This window comes from Chamaea fasciata, unplaced genomic scaffold (assembly GCF_029207755.1).
Source record: "Chamaea fasciata isolate MVZ Bird 193981 ecotype frontalis unplaced genomic scaffold, bChaFas1.0.hap1 SCAF_3, whole genome shotgun sequence".
Classification (NCBI taxonomy): Eukaryota; Metazoa; Chordata; class Aves; order Passeriformes; family Sylviidae; genus Chamaea; species Chamaea fasciata.
The window spans coordinates 32,103,441-32,127,401 of NW_027094088.1; the positions used below are offsets into that span (position 1 = coordinate 32,103,441).

The 23,961-nt window shown below is 37.1% G+C and overlaps 1 protein-coding gene across 2 annotated transcripts in view; it reads right to left on the minus strand.

The window, feature by feature from the left end:
• The window catches only part of PLD5 (phospholipase D family member 5), a 166,182-nt gene that overhangs the window by 104,337 nt on the left and 37,884 nt on the right, over positions 1–23,961 (minus strand). The window lies entirely within an intron of this gene.

Consider the following 23,961-nt stretch of genomic DNA (forward strand, 5'->3'; position numbering starts at 1 on the left):
GAATGAAATTAATAACTACATGAAGATGCAAACCATTAATATACTGCAGAACAGTCCATTTGAAATCAATTATAATCATCAGAGGACACCTGGCTGGGGATATATAGCAGACGATAAAAAGACTGACCTAGAGACTAGAAGCCCAATTTCTAGCAGAAAATGCTCTTTCAAATTTTATACCCTTTATGTATCTTTCTGGAGTCTACAGCATGCAAACCCAGCAGTTAGAAAGCCCTACTCTGAATTGTAGGCCTTCTTCTCTCAACACCTAGTTTAATTTTGATGTTGACAGTCTTAACTCCTAATGAAAAACCAGACTGAAATATCAGAATCTCTAAAAATCAGAATCTTCCATGGACACAAAACAAGGAGTTGCAGTAACTTGTCATATTGCATCTGTCTCTAGCCAACAATTCTCTGGTTTTCAAAATCAACAGGTGAAAAAAAATAGTCTACAGTAATACTCTCTTTTCCATACTTTGCTTGCACTCATCAAAATCACATTTTTCTACTAATCCTGACTCAAGAAGTTCTTAAATCTCTTCTGGAATGAACTGTTTATTGTACATTTTCAACTTTTAATCTAAAGATTGATTATATTTCTGCTAAAGTTAAATGGAAACTTTTAAGTTAAAAAGAAGGGGAAAATGTTTTTTTTTTTTTCTTAGTTGCTGGTTAAACATGCTCAAAACTTTTTCTCTCAGATATATCTGACTAATTATAAACATCTCACCTGGAAAGAGAGGACATCCCACATTTGAAGTACTTGAAATCATGCTTTTATTTTAGGATTTATTTCAGCTTTTATATTCATCTGGTCACTTTTGAATATAAAAGTGAGCTGGAACACAGAAGTGTCCATTGGCTACAATGACTCCAGAATGATTTAATCCCAATTTCAGATCCAGAGATCAGTCTAAATACATGTTGTTCTGGCAGCATAATTCTGCACCGAACTGGGCAGGACTGCAATAACTAAGATAGCTTTAGCTCTTCAGGTAAGGCTCCTAAAGGAGCAATATGTAACAGCTATAAATGTTTTAAATTTTAACAATAACCCTGCCATGCTATTAAGGCACGTTCCAGCCTAAAGACAATCGGTTTAGATGGTAATATCCAGATATTCAGAATATTTTAACAGGCTGAATACAGGACAGGAAGTATTTGGGAACAGAGGACAGGACAGGGTGTGCTCTAGCCAACTACTGTATTTACCACTGCAACATCAAAGAGTTTCAGACTCCCTGACAAAGGAGATCAGCAAAACGTTGGGCAGCTATTTTCTGAGCATGTGACAAATAAATTTTTATGTGCTAAGGACCTTTTAAAAGAAAATACAGTAAACCTAACAATATCAGAGGAAGCATGTCTGTGACAGATCACCCTGTATGACTGAGGCATCCAAAAAGCACCAAAACATCTCCGTGTGTCTTACCCACATTTGTGCCATGTTTCCTGAAATCAGCAAGCATTTGTAAGGCAGACTCTCGTTCCAGAACAGTTATTAATTTTTTTTGTGTGTGTATATATTCTTAAATATGTATGTTTATACACACAAATGGACATGTAATAATGACCATTAACATCCAACATAAATCAACCTCTAAACCACAAAGACAAATTAGCAGTAGGCAGTTCAAAGTAGTAGCATGAAGGCAGACCAGACTCTATACAGATGAATACACTGATTTACACTAATTTACATTACAATTACATTACATTCCAATAGTCTAATTTTCAACTGGCAATGCCTCTTTTATGTTTAAAATTAACTATAATTTACTTTTGTATGGTTAGTAACTGTTGAAAAAAAATTCTAGTAATGTACTCAGTTAAGTAATGTAAGACTCGCTGACAGCACAGCTTCAACTACAACTCTCTTTCTTGAAAATGTTTTATATACTGGTGCTGCTAATAAAGCTTTAAGAGAAACAAAGTGAAATTTTAAAGTAATGAACAAATTTTTTTCACAGCGTTTGCATACGTCATTTTTGGCACAATAAATGATCATATGCACAGTCCGCTCAAGCTTCATGCGCACAGCTTTTGTTTTGCTAAGATACTTTCCAAAGGAGATAAGACCAATAAAAAAGACTAAAAATAAAAAGTTGTGGCTACTGGCACATAGACTCCATCAGGAAGGCTGTTAGACACAAATTTGAGCACAAGTGCAGTTCTGTAGAACTACAAATTCATCACTTTACCTGGAACACGTGTCTTCTTATCCAAATTAGCAAGGCAAAATACATTACATTAAAGCTTCTCAATGAGATTTTAGCATTAAATCCTGCAATTGGAACAGGCTAAGAATGTATCTACCATCAATTACAGCATTATCACATTAAGTTCCTATGAAGCAATAACTCTACAATCAAAGGCAGGTGGTGCAACTGAACCTGGACGTACTAACAAATTTTGTTACATAAATCACAAATTGACAGTTTCTCTTTCATTAAGTGTAAACAGCAAATTGAGAATATTTCCTTTTTTTTTAAGTTTGCTTTCACTCATTCTGACAAGATACACTGAAGGAAGAAGTTTTATTAACTCTCTTATAAATTATACAAGTTCAGGAAAAGAAATTATCTCATTTGCGAAGCATTTAATTTTAGCTCATCCTGAATTTTTAACTCTACTGCAAGTACACGTTGAACTAATAGATTTGCCATCTGACCAAGAAGTTAATTCCATTGTTACAGAGAGCACAACCAATGTGACATTCACAATAGCAATTATATTCTACTGTAAAGAGAGATAAAGGAAAACAGAGGCTTATGATCTGAAGCTAATCAGAGATATAAAGGTAAACTAGTTAATTATAGTGATTAAGTGTATCTGATCTATGCTTTCTTTCCTGTGAAAGTCTCAAGAGGTAATTTAGGTACCATGGTTTTTATCCTACAGAATTCTGTATTTGAATTCAACGACAGTGTTCATACTATATGTTAAGTAACTCCACTTGATTGAAAATTCCTTTACTGGCTGAGTAATATGTGATATTATGAGTAAAGATGAGACTGTCATATTGACTTCAGCTTCCCTGAATCAAAAGAAATGAACAAATATTTGATTATTTACAAATACAACAAATTTATAAGTGCACACAAATATATACCAAGCAAGCAAACAAAGAAGAGCAGCAAGAGAAATAAAGACAAGAAACAAACAGCAGCACGTATTTAAGACCTCCATCTTCTCCTTCCCTCTACCACAGTCTCTTTCTGTGTGAGATCTGTTCCAGTGTACTCAGTGTTCCTCTTTGTTGTAGAAGTATTTTTTCTGCTTCTAGTGGAGTTGACACACACCATTACAGGTGGAGGAGATAAAGAGAATCAAGTTAACTGGGCAAAGTAAATTGTTCTTGGATGTTTTCTTTTTTCACTATTTCAACTATATTCATCCTTTCCCCTTTCCCTGCTTCACCAAACAGCAAAAAATAATTCAGACTGTCACTGTCTCACTCCAGCTAACACACCTCACTCCATTCTGCCATCTTAGACATTTCTGCCTTCATATGGTGCAGACAAAAGCTGCACAACATGGACACCAGGTTTCAGAACCAGCAGAAAACAATGGATATCTTGAGGGGCAAACAAAAAAATCAGTACCAGCAGGATCTAGTTTTGAGGGGTCAGAGAGATTATTTTTCTGGAGAGAGCTGCAACCAGGTTCCTGCAGCAGCAGAGTGAAAACTACTGTACTCTGATTAACTTTTCACCTCTCACTGGAATTATCAGATACCTCTTCTACCAGCAGCAATGCTCCCCGCTGTTTGCCCTTCCTGTGCTGCCTTATCTCCATATTAATAAGGTCAGACTCCTTCTGGTATGTTGAGATATCAAGGTGTCCTGATTTACAGCATTTTGTCAGGTTTTATTTCACAGCCTTTTTTTTCTCATTTGCCACCTTTGCAGGAGAGGCTTTGTCTTGCTGTTTTCTTTGTTTAACATATTACTGTAGTATTCTACTGAATTGGGCTCACTGGCTATTGTTCTACTATCTAGTCAAAATATTGATTTTTATTTTCTTAGTCTGTTTATGGGATAAATAAAATAATTTTTAAAAATAACAAATCTCCACAACAAGATATATAAGGACAATCTGTCAACATCATAGCTGACTGAGCAGACACGAAAAATGTTAACTTGGCTTCCTGTATTTTTTATTTGTCCATCAATATTTATTGCATCCAATTAATTGAAAAACCAGATAAAACAGAGCCCAGTTATGTAAAACATTTCACATTACTAGGTGGCAACTCACCTTCAAATATCATGACATTTGACTTGAAAATGTCTGGAAGAACTCCTCCTTTGTTTTACATAATGTTTAAGCCAACCTATGAATTTAGAAGTAAATCAGAAGGAAAACTAAGAATGCACATGAATGTACATAGTTGTGTGCAGCTATGACAACAAAAGTCTCAGTTCAATAGGAAAACATCTTAGAGATTAAATATTATATCCAAAATATATGACTGTTTAAAAATAAAATAATATAAAATAAAACATCTATCCAGGGACATGGCTGTTTCCATGAAAACCATGAAACATTCTGGCCTAGCTGAATGTGTGACTAGCTTTATTTATTTTTTTTAAATAGGCAATCACTACAGATTTTTTAAATTATTGCAAACTTAGGATCTTAATCATTCTGTAAAATAAAACATGGCATGAAGGTACAGTGAAATTCTGTTTTCTTATTCTCAGTTCTGTAGCAGAGAATCCCAAAAAAGTAAAAATAGTGAAAGAGATGAAGACAAACCTTGAATATAAAACATCCAAACTGCAATTTGACATAGTGGTGGTACAAATCCCTCAGTGAAGTTTCAGTTTCCCTGAAAGCAGAGGAGGTGTACTGCACCTCACCAACAGAGATGATGATGGACCAGGCAGAGTTCCAGGAAAGAGTGACTGCAGGCCAAAGAGTGCCACTAACCATTATCACCTTTCATCCTACTCTGAAGTCCAATATCTTTCTGGTGCTGGTGCTTTTTCCCCTCCTTTTCTTTTCTGACAACAAACTTTGTTTGGAATAATTTCTTAGGAGGAAAAGAAACTAAATTATTTGGAACAAAAGCCTCTTACAGCAGGCTATCAACTGATGAAAATTGTTAAGGGCATAGTTTTGTCTTACAATAGCTTACAAGCTCTTTCTAAACTGAAAAATAAAGTGCAGCTTAAGTTTTCATTACAGTACCAGGCCATAACACAGCAAAGCATCCAGAGAAAGGTAAATAGATTTTTCTGTGAAATTTCAGTCTCAGGGTGACAGTCTCATTCCCAATCTAAAAGTAGTAGCAACAATTTATTGGAAGCTCTCACTCAAAAAAGCAGTTTTGTTAAGTTCTATAAAATGTACACAGACATCTGCATTTATTTTGCCACACCATCAGAAACGTTCATAAAATAATGTTCAAAGAGGTCTCAAAATATGGAAGTTTCCTAATTTCTCAAAGCAGCAAAATGCTTACTAATTTCTAGCATTTTGGAAGTAACTGGAGATATGCAGATCTTACACTGTCATATTAATTTGCATTTTAAGTTATCTCCTGAAAGCAGTAGCTGTATAACACATGTAATTGTACTTACAAAAACAAGCTTAGTCCTAATAATTTTTGCATGTGTTGCTTAAGGCTCAAATATATTCCATATGAATAAAAACCAATACAGTGTTTACTGTGTATTCTGGTAAAATAACCTAGGAAATTCAAGTAAAATTGGGTCAATGTTTGTTTTCTGAATGTGTAATACTTTAACAAGTATAATTTTAAGCAATGTACATAGATACTCTACTTCTCAAAACCAGCAAACTCAGTATAAATTGATAACATTTCCAGATTACTCTGTGTCACCATGTGTCCCTATTCCCACTTGATGAGACAACACACAATTCTTCACATGCAGATTCCCTCCATATAGGAAATGTAACTCTAATTGCAACAGGTTTGCCTTTCTTACTTCCCTAGCTTTTTATAATGAAAGTATTAATAAAATCTCCAGTGGTATAGGCACACTAGGTATGTGCTTCTTCCACAGCACATTAAAAATAAACTATTCTTATTTTTCTGAGATAATATACAACATTTGAACAAGACAAAACAAACTTACTGCGGAACCTACATGAAAGGCCAAGCACTTACTATCATACCATCAGCAGATTGATAGTCCATGTTAATGTCTATGTAGAGATTATTTTTTAATTACAGGAATTTATTCCCATATTAATCTATCAAGAAATTTCCACAATACCAGCTACACAGAAAGCCTTGCCCCATAAACTAAAAAAGTTTCATTTTGTTGACCAACATGCACTGAATGAAGTACTGGCAGCCATGCAAATCAATAGATATCTTTGTTGGCATTTGTAAGAGATATGTATGTGCACACACATATGTCCTACAGAGCTTATTTCTGAGCAATGCCATTGCGTATCAAAAGCATGTAAAAGTTCCCAAACTTTCTCCGCCACTGAAACCTTGCCAGACATCAAGAGCTACCATAATTATTTTTATCAAAAAACTCCAATTACAATGCAAGTCAAGTAGGCTGTAATATTTAATACAGTTCAGGGGGTCAGCTACAGATAACTTACCATAATTTTTGTGAGTCATCAGTGCTGTCCAGACTACATCCTAACAAATTTAACAGAAAGAGCTTAATGATCTGGGGTCAAAATTCCCTTTTCTTGTAGTGGAGAGACATGGGGAAGATGCACAGACCTCACTACAACCTAACTCTCCAAACATACAGCAGAGATGCTTGGAATGTGTATTTCAAATATACAGCAAAGGACAAAATTTTTTTAGCAGCTCTGAGCTAAAGACGTGCACGTGCATGCATTAGAGGCAGAACTGTCCATAAACACACCAAGATAAAATATCATGACAAACGACATTTGCTTTGCAGTAAGCTCACCACACTTGTTACATTCAGTAAGGAGTCACTGGGGAGAGGATTGCTCTGAAAGCCCATCTTTCCCCACTAAATGGCTACTGTGCTTGCTAGCACACTCCCAAGGCTGATTTAAATCACAGTATGAGCCGTGATCTATGACATTTCTCATGTTCCCCATTTTTATACTGATGGCAAACTTCGCATCTGTTCCTGCCTTTCTTGGCTACCCACCTTTCTTTTGTACTGGATTTGCTATTGGCTTTGAAAAAGCCTCTGTGTATAATAATAATATTGCCACTGTCTTTAAAAGGAATAAGGCTTAGCTCAGCTTTCAGAAAGAATACAGTTGGATTTATATTGCAGAAGCCAAAAATACACTTTGAATAAAAAAATGATAAATTTACTTCAAATCATAAAACTGTAGCCCTTCTTCTTCAGAGAGCATTAAAATTCAGACTAGGATCACATAAAAGTCACCCATTCAAAACAACCTTTTCACGGGTAATATGCAATTCATTGTTTAAATTCTTTGCCTTTTCTCCAGTCGATTCTATCTGTCTATGAAAACTCCAGTTTTCCCTATGGCCCTAAAGGCATAATTAGATACATGCCCAGGCTAAAACTCATCCATGTCACTGAGCTCAAATTCAGATTTTGCCATGGACATAAAACTGTGGCTATAATCTACCAAATTAATTTTGCCACGTTCATACTGTACAAGCAGGTAGCACACTGATAGCTCAAGCACTTCTGTTTAACATGGTTCTCTGCTAGACAAACCTCTTGATCCCATTTTGAGATTACACTAAATATAAAAAGAAACACTATTAGATATAGTGTAAAGCCATCAGCTTGGGTATACTTTGAATACAAAAGCCTTGACCAAAACTTAATTGATGCTTCAAAGCATCTGGTATTTTATAGACTATTTAGATACTACCCTACTAGATATTACCCTATGACATATTACCAAGAGTAGACTGAAGTTTCACTTTCCTTTGCTGCTAAGACTTTTTAATATATTTATAATTTTCTCTCTGTTCTTTAGGGACCCTTCCACAACATGCAAAAGTTCTAGATTTTGTTTTTCTTTTGACAATTTTGCTCCCCTTGGGGAAACACCAAAAGGCAAAACAACCCCCTTTGTCTGCTAGGACTTCAAGGTTTAATTTCTTTCTAAACATTAGCTTTGCATTCAGCTGCTGAGCTCTTTACTGAGTAAGTGAACAGCCTGAACAATAAAGTGTTACAGTAACTTCTTTTTCTGTTTGCAGTTGTGTTCTGCTACCATATAGGTACTGCAATAATAACCTTACAAAGTTCATGGACTTTCTTCAAAATTTGTGCTAGTATAAACGTGAACAGAATTCAACCCTTGTTCTTCTTAGTTCCTTCATGGCTGAAACTTCTATAAAGTTATTTAGTAAATATGAAAACATTTAAATTCATCATTCAGATCTATCCACTTCTTGCATGACTTTCAGCTCAATTCTTACATTAAAAAAACAGTGGGTATACAGGAAGCTAACTAAGCTTTCTATCTCAACTACATATTAATAATAAACTGAGGTAGTTTGCAAAGTTATTACAAAGCTTAGCAGTTCAGCTTGAGAAGCATATAAACTATTTTATTAAACATAAGGGAAAAAATAATTAGTTTCCATCAAAGCCACAATAATTCAAACTAAAGGAAATTACTTAGCAATTTATAAATTCAATAAATATGCTTGTGCTTATCCAGAGATCCCTCCAAGGACACTGCATCTATTTGCTATATCTGCAGAAATTAATATATTCCCTTTCTGATGTTTTGCAGCTGTGCAAATTACTTTGTAGATAGCAAGATTGGCAATTTATCTCTTTGCTAGGTAAGAATGGGCTCAGCGACTGTAAATGATTACTTGACTAAAAGCATCTCAAGTTTTTTGGCTTGATGCAAGAATTTTCCAGTACTCTTCTCTGTTAGACTCTGAAGAATCACAAGCTGAAAGAAAGCACCAGGGTAATCTTCTTGACTGAAATTAAGATCTACATGTTTGAGAGAGAAAAGAAACTGGCTGAAGGTTAAAAAAATAAGAAAAAGAAAAACAAGAAACAGTTCAAAAAAAATTGCAGTCATCTTCTTCCTTTACCTTAGTTAAGCACAGGACTAAGCACAGCATGTGGTCCAACAGTTGTTTAAAAATGTAACTAATGATTTGGATGGCACCCTCGCTAAAAAGCAAGCCCTGTCTCCTCTCCAGCCTTTGTGCAGGGCTGCCATGAAGCTCACAGGGCTACTTCAAGGAGGGCACCTAATGTGTAGACAAACTAAGCCACTCTGCTGTGGTAAGACAGGGGAAGAGAACAGCCCTGCCCCATCACTATTCAAAGAGCTGCATCATCTATAGGGCAACAGCAAAAAGCCATCAAAGTGAATTAATGTTCTCTAGGATGATGGCATTCCAAAGGCAGTTTAGGATAACGAAGTCATTTAAGGCCATCTTTCTGAACAGTAATATTGGCTTATTGTACAAGGTGATCCAAACTGAGACGGGAAGTAGTGGGCTACTGTAACAGCCAGTGCTGCTAAGAAAAACAATTGAAAAATCTTTATTATTTATTTCTCCAAGGTACACACACAGCCAGAATAATCACAAAGTGTGGCTCCCTTATGTAATATTACAGGTTCCAAAACATCCTTTTCAACCTCTCTGACAGAACAATGCTCTGTGGATTAGAATGAGGCAGGTTTATGGGATGAGGAGAAAAGAAAAGGAAGACAAAACTTGGAGCTCACTAACTACACTGGTATGACAAGTAATTTAAAGACTACTTTTAGAAAAGTGAAAAGATGAATACTACAACAATACTACTGGTATTTGTTGCTAAATTTCCGTGAAAATGATATATTGACTTGCAGGCAAATCTAAGAGACCTAAAGGCACATGCTTGTATCCCCAGGGATGCCCAGGATTAGGACTTCAGCACTACCACTATAACTACTGTAACTGTGCTCACTCTCCATGGCCTTGATGTCGGAGCACAGAGCATAATGAAGCAAAAAAACCCTGTCATGGTGCATCCGATATTCAAAGAATTCTTCCATAAAGAAGCTCTGCTCAAATTTCTTATATCTATTTTCCCCATTTATCTGTGTCTGGTCTACCTTTAAAAATATATCTTTAGAAGGTATACTTTCAGAAGTGGCTGGCATACCCAAGGAACAAATTCCAATCTTTTCATATAACAATCACTGTATATTTTTCCATTTCTTCTGCAATATTATTAACTTTTTGCTACCACTCACTGATTCTCCCTCAACTTCAGCAAGTTCCCTGTCTCATCTCTGAAAAGATATCTTTGCTCAGGAGAATAAAGATGTATTGAGGCTTTGTTGCATGCCTCAACACCTTCACTCAAATAGCCAGGAAGGCTTCAGTATGTTCTACAAAAATCTTTTGACTGCTGTCAGAAGTGTCAGAAAACAACATCAAAATCCCCTGAGAATACAGGACAGTGCCAAAACAGGAAGAGTAGCATAAGCCATTTCCATCTCCCACTTTGGATTGTCATTTTCAATAAACACCTGGAAACTTCCAATAGTTTCAGCATCTCCCAGTCCATGACCACAGTTCTTATGGCTGTCATTACAAATTATTCCATCCATAATAACATATAAAAAAACCTATACAGCTGTGACACCTAATTCTAAAATACCAGTCCATTATTGAAACACTCCATGCTACTTACATTGCAGAATAATGCACATGACATTTCTGATTTTATTTGCCTCAAAAATATTTTTAAACTATAACCATCTATGAGCAAGATGACAGATTTAGCATGTAAACTTATGGAAACATCAGCTTAGTGTCTCGAGGTCAAAGAGGCAAGCTGAATTTACTAGAAAGGCAGCAGAACACCAAAGAAAATTTATTCACATTGTAAATTTTTATACATTTTGGACCCAAAACCTGAAAGTCACAGAGTTCTGGTTCACTCATTTCAAAAATCACAGAACAACTGGAAGAGGTATAGAAAAAGGTAAAAAGGACAATGAAAGCATAAAATGTTTCTATATAAAGAAAGATTGAAGAAACTGGTAATCTTCAGCTTGGAAAAAGACACGACTAACAGAGGAATGTGACAGAAGTATAAATTCATAAGCAGCATGGAAAAGACGACTATGAAACCGTTATTCATTGTCTCTTCCAATAAAAACATTAGAGGGCATTAAATGAATTATGTTGGCAAGCTTGAATGAACAAAAAAAAAGGGTACTCAAGGCATTGTTAAACTGTAGAACCCTGTGCCATGAGACACATAGATGATAGAAACTTACATAGATTTGAAAGTGGGTATCTTTGGGTTTTCTTCACGGAGAAAAGCCCTGGAGCTGGTAAAGAGAAATGCCAACTCCAAGAACTGAAAATTACATGATTGGGTCTATATTCTCCCCACTTTGCCAGGGTCCTGTCAAAGATAGGATAGAAGGCTGGCCAGATATTTAGCCTGAACAATACAGGTGCTCTTGAGGTCCTTGGTACTCCTTTCCTGGAGAACAACTCTGGCTAAACACTCCAAGACTGCGTTTCAGGGCAGTATTGTTGTAAGACACACTGCCTGCTCAATATCAGTAACACAGTCACTTATGGCAAAAAAATACAAACACAGAATTTTCTAGAATTTGCATTCAAGAGCTTCAAGGAATGTAACAGAACATTACAGCTCCCAGCCAGACCCCATGGCTCCTCCTGCCAGTCCACAGTCCATGAGTCCATGTCAGCTACCAGGGATGTCAGTCCCTGCCCCAGGGCTGGGCTCTGGCTCCCCACAGGCCTGCCCTGGGCACGGCTGAGCCAGAGCCACTTGCAGCACAATGGGGAGCACCAGGACTGCCCCAAGGTGCCCTCCTCCCTGGCTGGACTGGTGGGATGGGCCCTGGCCATCATACCCTGCCCTGACAGCCCCCCAATAGCAGGAACCCCACTCTTACTGGACTCTGCTTCCCAGGGGCACCCCTGGCACACGTGGCACCCTGGCCAGTGGTGCCCACTACACTGCACCTACACCTCCCACAGCAAGGCAATCCAGTCATTGATCCCTCAAAATCTGCACCAGAGGACACCCTCACTGATCACAGCTTTTAGGGACAAGCCTTGCAGGCACATGGGAGAAGTTACTGCACTGCACACAGGCTGTCAAGGGGGACAGTGAAGTCTCAGCTGCTCCTGCTTTAGGGACCCAGAGTTCTCACTGCTGAGTGATGACATGTAAGCCGTCCTAACGTTTTAAGTGAAGAATGACCACACAATCTAATTCTGTAGTCATTTGCCTTAAACACATCAATGAAGTCACACTCTTTCTATGCCCTAAGATTGTAATAAATGGAAAAAGTTTAGTTGAACTGTCTTGCATTTACCACAATTTCAGAGTGTTGATTAGCTATCAGTGTGTTAAGCTTTTTGTGAGCCTGAAGTCTCACCGTCCAGGGGGCTTTCATGAAAGTATCTTCTGCTAATCTCCAGCATATCTATTCTGAAGAACATTTTCAAGATTACTTTCTTCCTGCACATCATTGTACAGTGGACATTAACTTTCACTTGTCAGCTTTATCCAGTCACCATTACAAAGGAGATGTATTACTTGCATAAAAAATTAAAACCCTGGGCTGATTAGTAAATTTTATTCATGACAAAGGAAGAGAAGGAAGACAGAGAATCTCCTTTACATAAATCTGTCAAAATTAAAGACCATTTGTATTTAATTTATGACAAGTTTTGTACGGGTTCATTAAAGTTTATGACCTCAATAAAAACAACAACAATTGCTACATACAAACAGCACCAACATGAATTCAACAAACTGGTTCAAATGTTAAAAAATAAAGCTAGAATTAACACTTTCTGATGTAAGGCAAACAACATCTGATAAAATTTATCAAAGAAGGAATGCTATCAATCTAAATTCAGCTACTAATGTATTAGTCCTAGCCTTCAGGAGGACACTTTTTCTTTATTATTGTACGAGACCTTGGAGCATCCCAGTGCCACACACTGCCACGTGTTCAGTGCCACAACTCAGCTTCCAGATAGCAAATACATTAGATTCAAGAAGACAGCAGATTGATTTTCTCCTTGCTCTCTACTTTAAGGTTAGGTTTATCAAGGAAAAGTAGTGCTTGTCCACCATATGAACAGCTCATATGTCTATGTGATTTCACATATAAACCTTTCATACAAACACAAGCAGCAATGCAAATGAGTCTCAATAACTGCATACACAAAGGTACTGAGGACTTCGGCTATATGGCCTGCTCTTCTTTTCCAAATAATAACAGAAGATAAATTAGTTTTGGCAATACCCCACAGCCACCTGAGAGTCTCTATTTTCTCTATTTTGTGTATAACACACATTTTACGAATTCAGTTTTTGCTCATTTTGAAGATTCTGATTACAATAAAAGGAAGAGATATTCATCCCTACTGGGAAAAAAAAATCATTCAAAGGAAAGGTTTCAAGCTCTTTAAGTTGGTTTAATTATGAAACGCTTATAAATATCTCCGCAAATAGGACAAAACATACACTCAATGTCAGTGGGCAAAGGAAGTTTCACTGAATTTAATGGAACTGGCACAAAATTCACAATGTCAATATCATTAAAGTGAATGAAAAAGATCTGCTAGTCCCACTGCAAACTTGACAAGGCTGTAAATTGATCCAAGTTTCTACTAAACAGAATTAGCAACAAATAAACAACCTAAGGAAGAAAACTGTCATCACCATCTTATGGCTCCATAAAATGTGTCTGCTGGTGGTTGACCAACACAGAGGGGAAATAAATACAGGCATCAAATCCATTGCAACTGGGCAATTTCTGGCTATTTCTTAAGCCAATCTCAACAAAGTAAAGAAGACATTCTAGACTCCTGCAGTTTTTCCGCTCTCTCACGCTCTAAATCTGGTCTCTTTATTCCTTGTTCAGGTATGAGGGGTATTTACAGTAGGCAAACCACTCAGCAGTAAAAACATACAATCTACATCAATTCTGTGAATAATTCAGAGTTTACCTGGCCACAATTTTAGAATCAGAGAACCAGCTATGCAAAAATGAAGCTATTTAAACAGGAAAAAATTACCACATATAAATTTAAAAATCAGTTGCACACACACATTAAAATGGGTTTATTAGGTCTCAAAAATGAAATTTTTTAGTGCTATGAAGCAGGATTGCAATTCTGATTTGTAAATACATTCTAATGTGTCCACAACAGAACCATATTCTTTATAGCTTCACATGCAAACCCACTCTGTAGTTCTTTTCTGGATTACTGGTTTAAGTTTTAAAACTTAAGAACAATACATAGGCATTAAGACAGCAAAGCATAGTGCTCTTTGCCTTCTAAAATATTGATTCTTCAGGTAGGAATTATATATTCTAATCCAGATGATGAGATGTTTTCCATTTTCTCCTATGGTCTGTCCCTACTTCTCTTCATTTGAAGGAGAGAAGCATGTAGAAGACCCATGCTGACAGCACGGTTAGAATTATATAAATGGACCATTAATTTCTTAGAGTAACATTAAAAGCAGCAATGTATCTTAGATTTACATGCTGAATAGGTTTATTGGTTTAGAGCACCAGTAATTTAAGCATCTCTGTTTTGCAGTCTGCAGAAGGAAAACCAGCAGAATTTCCATCTGTTTCTCAGACTGCAAGCACAGTCTGACACAAAAAGCTATGAAAATGATTCTGTAGGTCCAAACAGCATTCAAGGAACGTAAGTACCCCAAGTGACTTTCATGACCAGAGAGTAAATTCCAGTGTTTTCTTTTGTGCTTTCACAGCCTTAACATACTGTCATTTTCATTTATGCTTAGCAATACTCTTGCCTTTTCAAGCCCAATCACAGATTCCTCGCCAAATCAAAGTCTGCAAAACTCTCCCCCAGAGCAGACAGTGTCTTTCACCCCAAAAATCCAAACCTCATGGTTAGTTTTAAAGCAAGCAGCTCCCAGAATTGGTGCACTACAAGAGATGGCAGTGGCTGGAGGAAAAGGATGGGGCTGTATGGCCTGGGGCAAGGCAGCAACATGAGCCTGGACTGGGTCATTTCAGCTGCTTTGAGTAGAGGTGGTCTTGACAAATTCCTGGATAACCTCTTGTATAACTATCGAGAACAACAGTGGTTATGAAGTATTGTAGCAATTTAAGCCAGATGCTTTATTTTGCATGATGTAAATAGTCCTTCTGTATTTCCATTTTCAGTCATAGTAGAGCAAAGATTTCTAAAATTAAAAGATGTCATGGATATTTTTCATTCTTGCTGCCTTGATATTTTTGTTAAAACATTTGTGAATTCACATTGATCACTAAAAAGCAGCAGTATGATTATGTCAGTGACCTTCCATGATTTTCAGGCTACTAGCTGAATGAACCAAGAGGCCTGTAAACCACCTCAAAATCAAACACACAATCCTGTGTTGAAAATACTGACTGTCTCTTGGGTGATTTTTCTAGGAGCACTAGGTGATTCGCAGCTATCACAATTTATCTAATACATGTATCTCAAGAAAAGTCATCACCAAAAAAAACTGAAGTAATGAACTGTATGTGCTAAGATCAGCATTCTTAAAGGGAAACACAAGAAGACACAGTCTTAATATTTTAGAGTAAATTCCTGTATTTCCCACTTCCATGCAAATATCATTCCAGGACTTTTTGTTGAAGGCTCAGCAAAACTCAGAACTCTTTAAAAATCCTTTTGTTTTGGTACTGAGCAAGGAAAACTGTTCAGTTCACAAGATCATCTGTCATCAACATCAACTGCAACACAGCAGGACTGAATCTGTGATCTTGATGATAGCTTACAGACTACATATGGGTTTTCCAAAGCTTGAGCTCACCCACTGATCCATTTATTTAGCTGCCTGTTTCCTGTGTTAGAAGGAAAATACAGGCCATTTTTCCTGAGGACACTTGCATGTTTTGGTGGCTAAGACCTCATTGTACAAGGACCCTACTTCCTCCCTCCAATCTCCACTCCTCAAAGAAAAGTTGTAGCACGCTGACAAAATACCATGTGGAAGTTTGGACTGCCACTGTCTAGGGAGCACATATTCCGTGGGCAGGCAGACTACTCCATTTGCCAGAGCTGTCAAGCCAGCCCCTTCTACAAACACTAGCTAAAGACAAAAGAAAAGAAAAATTATAACAAAATGTTTTAAAAGCTACATGCAGAGGGCTGAAGCAAAGGCATAGTAATTAAGTGGTTTCCTGGGTAACGATGGGGCAAACTGATCAAATCTGCCTGCTTAAAATTAGATCCTTAAAATCTACATTTGGACATTTAAGAGTTGCACAACTTCCAGGTGTTCTGAGTTGCAGCTGTTTTGATTAACTGCACGTCTAGCAAAGTAAGCAAGTCAGTCCAGTTTTGGAAACATAAGTCAGTATGATTCTTCCTCTTCTCCAGTTGTGACTTTGGTATAAAGTACAAAAAAGGGCTTGATTTGCCAACATGTCAACAACCCACAAACTGTCAGACTGCAGCCAAAGTGACCTTTCAAAAATCTGAACAATGTAAGACTCTCAATTTAAGCATTAAGACTAGAGGTCTGCCTACCTAAACACAAGTATGAATCCACTGTAAGAAAGGACATGACATGAAAGGACAGCTTTAAATCCCATTGTCTGATTTAGAGGTGAAATTCACAGCAGAAATCCAAAAATGAAGCTTGGAAATTTTCTTTTATTATTCCCTTATTAGGCATCTGCATTTCTTGAAAAGGACAACAGGGAAACAACACAGGTGAAGTGGTTAATGCTATACATAAACCCACTGAAATATTCCCCTCTCCACGACGGACTTCCTGCCTTGCAAGCCTCCGATGAGTGCTCTACAAGCTTTATCAGTCCTTTTGCCTTCTGGCAGTAAGTATTAGCAAGCATGAGATCTCTGTAATGAACTGTGCAGCGAGGATTTGAAGAATTACTTAGAAATTTTATTTACATGAAAATGAAATGCACACCCTAGCAGATGGGAGATTGTGAAAGACAGTTTGGACTATCTAAATCATTTTTATTTCAGGAATAGATAAGCTCTTGTGCAGTTTTCTAAACCAAGGAATCAGACATCTGGAGATCTCATTGTCGTAGCTTAAAACCTTATTTTTATACTAGTTTTTCACGTCTTTCTGTGTGTGGGAGGCTGCGAGCATGGGAAAGAAAATGGTATTAGCTGGCTAATCAGTAACTTCACATTACAAACAAAACCAGTTACACACGGTTTTCTCTGGTTTGTACAACAATACCAGCCAGACTCTGGTGTAACTTAATGAAACAATTGGTCTCCTGCTAGGTATGCATTTGTGCAGGTGGTTTACAGTGTTATAATAGAAGTGATGTGTGCATGTAGTTCAGTAACTAGGATACAGAAAAAAACTTGGGTAAAAAGGGAAATGAGGTGTTCATCCCCTTTATTTGCCTATGAGAGAAAATATACATGCTAAATATGAAAAAAAAAGTGACAGGTGGCAAAGAAGCATTTGAATTATGTTCCAACTCTCTAAAGAATTGAGCCATGGGAATTCTCATCTTTCAAAACAATTTGAAACGTTCAGAATGTTATTCTCTGTGGTGTTTCCTGGAAGGTTGTTTTTGGTTTGTTTTTTTTTTCCCCCCACTAATTTAAGCAAGAACAAACAACACTGAATTTTAATTAACTATCAGGTACATCAGTTTCTATTCCAAACCTCCTCCGGGAAACAACTATTTTAGAATTTAACATAGAAGGGTGTTTATAACAAAAAATAATATGCTTCACACTGCAGCCTAGTGAGTGCCAGGCCCTAAAGATAGTAAAAAAATCTTAAGCTAAGCATGGTCTTCTGTTACATCTATTTCCTTAGACTACACTGTCCATTCAGAAATTGTGCTTTTGATTTAAAAATACATTTGCATTTACACAACACAGCCTGAGACCAGAGACTCAAGAGAAAATATACATGTCACTACTGAAAATAGAAGAGATTCCGCAAGTTTGCCATATTCAGCTGTGGCTCTCACTTTGACCATTAAAACCAATAGCACTGACCTTTTTTTAAGGTGAAATGGTTACATAGCTTTAGGTTTTGAAACCTCTTAATACCTGAAAAAAATCAGCTTCATGGTTTGGTGAGGATTCCTCCTTGAAATTAATGATTACTCAATGTAACATCTTTCAGTGAACCTTCCCCAAAGGTTAACTGCTATGCCAATTCCTTCTCACCACGTACTTTCCACAGCACTTTTTAGATCAGGCCTAGAACCAAAAGGTTTCACAGCAAACTCTCAGTGAAGCAGAAGATGCTCCAGCCACAGGTTCAGGCTGGGTCAGGGCAGTGAGTGCTAGCCTTGGCCCCTGATACCCTGTGAGAGCTCCTAGCTGAGGGTCACTGCATCACAGAGCATCCTCAGGAGACTCCAACTCCTCTTGCCAAGCGTTTCTTTGGGCAACACTAAGAGCACAGTCCGCAACATGTGTTTTTGACCAAAGGTTTCCAGGTGTATCTAAGCTGTCCATTCTTGCAAACAAATGTTACCACACACACATTGCCTACAGCTTTGTTTGGAGACAGGTAAAACAAAACCCACTGAAGGCTTTTTCTTTCCACAAAAAATGAAGTAGTACTGGGGAGGAGAGGGAGGAGAGGGAGGGGAACTGGAACACCTTTTTTTTTTTTTTTTTTTTTATCTGCTTAGGATACAATTAAACGCAGAAAATTCTCACCATACCCAGCAGTAAGCCCCTGTGAGATTTACCCAACTGACCCTGACTTCAATTCTTATGTCTGAGTCACTGCTGAGTTACTTTCTAAGTAGGAGAGTATTTAGCAGCAGGTGAATCAATATCACCTCTTCTGGACACCTTTAAACAAACTTGGGTATGATCCACAGCAGTGGCAATTATGCACATAATTAAAACTGTATTAAACAGACAAGAAAACCTATGACTTTGGAAAATTTCCATAGTTCTCACACTTCTGCAAGCGCAAATAATTTTTAAGCTATGAAACAAATGTTTACAACAGTGGCCTCTATTAGTGCTGTATTAATATATCCAACAAAAATTTTGGTCAAAAATTCTTTTACTTTCGTTGATTATTAGAAAAAAATGCTGTGTTACAGATGGGAAACTAACCTTTATACCACTGGTAAATTAGTATTATCTACTATCATTCCAGAAAAGTAATTTTTTCCCTATAATTATCTATTGCTATAAAGTACTTTCTCAAGCAGCATCTTGCAGGTATCTTTTACATGCATGAATTTAATTATATTGTTCATGAAAAATCCTCCTACTCGCTCATCACTGACTGGAAGCATATATTTTATGTGCTTCCCTACCCCCACCGACATAGATCAGAGTGAATACTTCATTGGAGCATTAAAATGATCCACAGCAAATGCACGACTTCCATGAACCTGCCCTAGAAAATCTATGAGGTTGAAACAACTGGTAAAACTATTACAGTCACTCTGCATAAACATGAATTAAAAGCATTTCAGCCTTTTTTCAACCTTCAGATTCTTCCACAAGTATTTTTACATTTCTTTTTACTAAAAAGAGACTAATCAACAGTGAAGTCAACTCCACTAGGAAATTTATGAAAGCGGTGTAGCATTTTGTGATATGCTGACAACCCAAAATCTGCTACAAAAAATAATATTTCACAATGTCATATAAAATTCTAATATATTGTGTAATGAACTTCTTTCTGTAACAGTTTATAAACTGCATGGTCTATGTTATGATGCACTGCATCAAAACTGTTTTATTCCGTTAGATTGCTTGCATTTGCCATGATTTCAAGGAGTGCTGAAATTGATGCAGTAGAAAGATGTTTGTGCCAGTACACTCTTAAACCTGTTTATTTTCTTCCAAGCAAGTAACTCTACATGAATGTAGAGTTACTGGGCTGCAAAACTGCTCCCTATCCAAAGTAAAATACCTAAATACACATTTGGTGAAAGTTACAAATATTAAATTTGTGAAGGTGTTTGTTTTCTATTTTCTTCAAAAGGAAAGAACAAGCAATGCATTTGTTCTATGACACACAACAAATGCTGTTATTGCCAAGCACCCGAGGAATGGACTGCTGCCACCCTAGAGCATGTATTCTCAATCCATACAAAACTACAACCACAGTAACAGCTTCCTAGTATTTTTTTTGGTTTGTTTTAACCCACTTAAACCCAAAATTATGACTGCCTCCTTTCTTGGAACCTGTCAACACGGCAGTTACCTGTCATTCCCAAATGTCAAATCCACCAGAATCACTAACACAAAGAACTCTTTAGGAATTTCAAGCTCTTCTTCAACATCTTAGAAGACCAAACTAAGCATTGGCTTTGGATGATGAATACATGAATGACCTTGACAACAAAAGGCATACACAAGGCACAGCAGGAGATGAGGGAACTCCACCTGCTGACTACAGGACCACACCAGCACTGATGGGCAGAGGAAATGCAGACCATGCGCAGCCTCAGGGTGGAAAGAGGTAACAGCCAGCTACAAGCACTGTTTCATGACTATCTCTGCACCAAGCAAATGCAAGTAGAGACCTTAATATATTCTGGCTAAAACATCCCAATATGTTGTATTCATCCTTCACACAGAACTCCCTTTTTCATGCTTTGCATGTACAAGGAAACCAACTGTCTGTCTACCTGTGCCATGGTAGAGAAATTATTAGATGCAAGTGATGATTTTGTGATTGATCCTCTGTAACAGTGGAATGAGGAGTAGGAAAAAAGGAGGGTTTTTGAACATGCCTAATACGTTTGACAATTCTTCAAAGAGAAAAGTAAGAAAATTAACATCAGTGCATACAACACATTTAGTCAGAAGAGAACCTAAAAGTTTGACTTTAAAGATCTTTTCTTAGGTTATCAAGCACTCTGTAAAATCAGTCCCTTCTATTTCTTCAATGAAAAGAAAAAAAAAGAGGATATTTCTTTTTCTGACATAAATTTTGTAGGCCAGTTTGTGTCATTGGAAGATCATTCTTATGTGAATGATTTAGAGGTCTGCAGTAGCTCTAGTCACTCAAGAGCAAATGGTCCAGACAGCATGTTTGTCCCAAATCAAGTATATATTTTTCCAAAACTTAATCTCTAGAATTAGTTCTGGTAAAATCTCTACCACATTAGACAGATTTTTTTCTTTCTGAAAAGAAGGACCACAACTAAAACTGCCAAAAGTAGGTATTTACAGGAAAAGAAGCAAAATCAGAGGTGTAGTCTTATAACATCCTCTTCCATGTCATTTTTTTCAAGTGACTATATAGTCTCAGTTGTCACCTGACCATTATATGGCTCAGACAGAGTACTCCCTGTTACCGGACATGTGTATGTCCAGCCACAGGAAGACACATCAGCAGCCTCTAGAGCCTCTAGTCTGGTAGCCTGACACACATGTTCCACCTCCTATCTGGTGACGGAGAGAATTATCACATAAAAATCCTGCCATTAAAGCCACATCATATAAAGGTAAAAAAGGCTGTAACACCAGGTATCAGTCTCTGAGCTACTTAAAAGGCTAGCACCATGAAGTTAAAGCCATGACCATTAAGAAAATCACCCTACTATAGTAATGGAGTCAGAAGGGGGGAGGGTTTCCCCACTGGATTTTTCTGCCATCTTTGACTGAAGAAGGATCAACACCAGAGATTATCAACCTTCTGCTGTGGGTTTCAAAAATCTTTATGAATCCAAAACCTCTAGTCAGACACCCAAGATGTGTATTGGTGAGAAGAGTGAAGAGGAACCCCAATACAGGGCCAGGGGAGTAGAGAGCTCTCGCCTCCAAGCTGAAAGCTCTTTATCAAAAGATATAATAGGGCTGACTATGATCTGCATATCACCAGGTGACACTGCAACAATGGAAAACATTTAAATGAAATATTCATAGCAACAGACTTTTAGTAGACTAAAAACTCAAGTGCAAGGTCTAGAGAATTCCTTTAGGAATGGCAGCTTTTCATCAGCACTCTGTGCAGTGAAGCAAACCAGGAAATCTACCCAAACTGCATCATGTCTCCCACCACTACATATTACCCATCCTCAGCTCTGGTCAGAGCACACTCCTTATTCAAGCATTGGAAATGTATCCTTCATGACACAACTCCATAACTTGCTCTTCTTGCATCTACACAGTATCAGGTGGGTATAAAGTTGTCAGTACTCTTTAATCATCTCTAGACTTCTTTTACATAAAAGATCCATGGTAAGCCTCAACCTTAATTGTTCTTGGTACTCTCAGTATAGTCATGAAGTACAAGAACAATTATGTGAGGCAAAATACCATGTTGCTATGAGGATCCTAAGATGTATGGGAAACACAATTTTGTCCTGATATTTCAAAACATTGCAAATGCCACGATGCAAGTATTAAGCAGATGCAGGAAAATATGTATTATCCAGACACCTTCTCACTAAAGCTGTATTCCTCTGGAAGCTGCTCCCATTAATTATTTCACCTAGAGACCAGACTGACCTTTTTCCCTGCCTTCATTTTCATCAACTTCATTTCTGATGGCATGACAGGATCAAAGCCAAAAGGACAGACTAATGTTAAAAACATCCAGTTTTAATAGTTCCTTCATATATCCCATGGCTGAAGGAATAAAACCCTCTCTTGAACACAGATGCAGCAGGAATGCCAATACATTATTTAAAACATATCAAATAATTTATAACTTCCTGAGAGCACCTCATTTTAAGTTATACTACCAGTGTAATGGCACAGCTTAAAAGATGGATTTCAGTGAGGAAAACCTGGTCTGCATAGTAGGTTGATTGTAGAATCAAAACATAAATGGCTTAAAAACATAATCCTCCATCACCTAAAAAACTACTCTTCCTGCATAAACCTTGCCTGCTGACATATCTTTTTCACTGAAAGTGTTCAGGCTCCAAAAAGCTCCATGGATGCTGAGATATTAAAACACAAACTTATTTCACCACAAGAAAATGCTAATACTACATATATATATATATACATATATATATATGGAGATATTTCAGCATTACATTTCAATCAAAGTTCAACACGGTTTGTTTTCATCCTTCACAAGCAATATTTATGGAGCATGCAAGAGTGTATTTCACTCTAGAATAGTGCCAGATTTACTGGTGTGGTAAACAGCTTGACATGCAGTTTTTTCACCTGAACCAAACTGTGCCAAAAGTTACTTGGGATGTGTAAGTTAATAACAAACATATGCATAAAGCTATACTGCAGCAGATTCCTTCTGACTACCATCAGCATGAGTACTTCAGAATGAACAAACTCTTATTTTTTACCAGAAAACTGGCAGAATAACAAAGGAAAAATGTATTCAGAGAGCAAAGCCTGAGAATATTAAGTCTTGAATCAAGTTCATAGCAGATACAAAACCGTATTTCCTTTCCTTAAACATGTTCTATATTACGTATAAACTCCACAGCTTATATAATTATAATATACCTCTCTAAATAAGGATCAAATTTTCAGGCAGATAATCAGAATTCAATTTGGTCACTGAAACAAAAAAATATTTAGCCTAAATTCTTCTGGATAAGTAATACATCCTATTGTGGAATAAGGTTTTTTAAATTTTGCACCAGGAAGACAATGCAAATGAACTTTGCCATACCAAACACAACCCTTGCACTAATCATACTTCATTAGAATTTAGCACTGTAATAGTCATGTCTACAACTTCTTAGTTTTTCTGGCAAAGCCAGTACATTATTTATAATTTTAGCTTTGTTCCTTAGACTCACCAGAAAAAACATTTTGAATAATTAAACCTGGTCTCTAATGCATTTGATAGCTTGCAATTTGGGCTTCTTTAAGACTATTTACTATTTACATGCTACAAGAAATCGTATCATCTAGAAATTTTAAGTGAGAGTCTCTTCCCTCTGGACTAGTAATGTAATTTATTAAATTGCTGACTACTATTTAGGGTACACCACTGGGGGATGTGTGTGGTGTATGCCTCTTTCCTTTGGCTTTCTTTTTTTTCTTTTTTTTTTTTCTTTTTTTTTCCC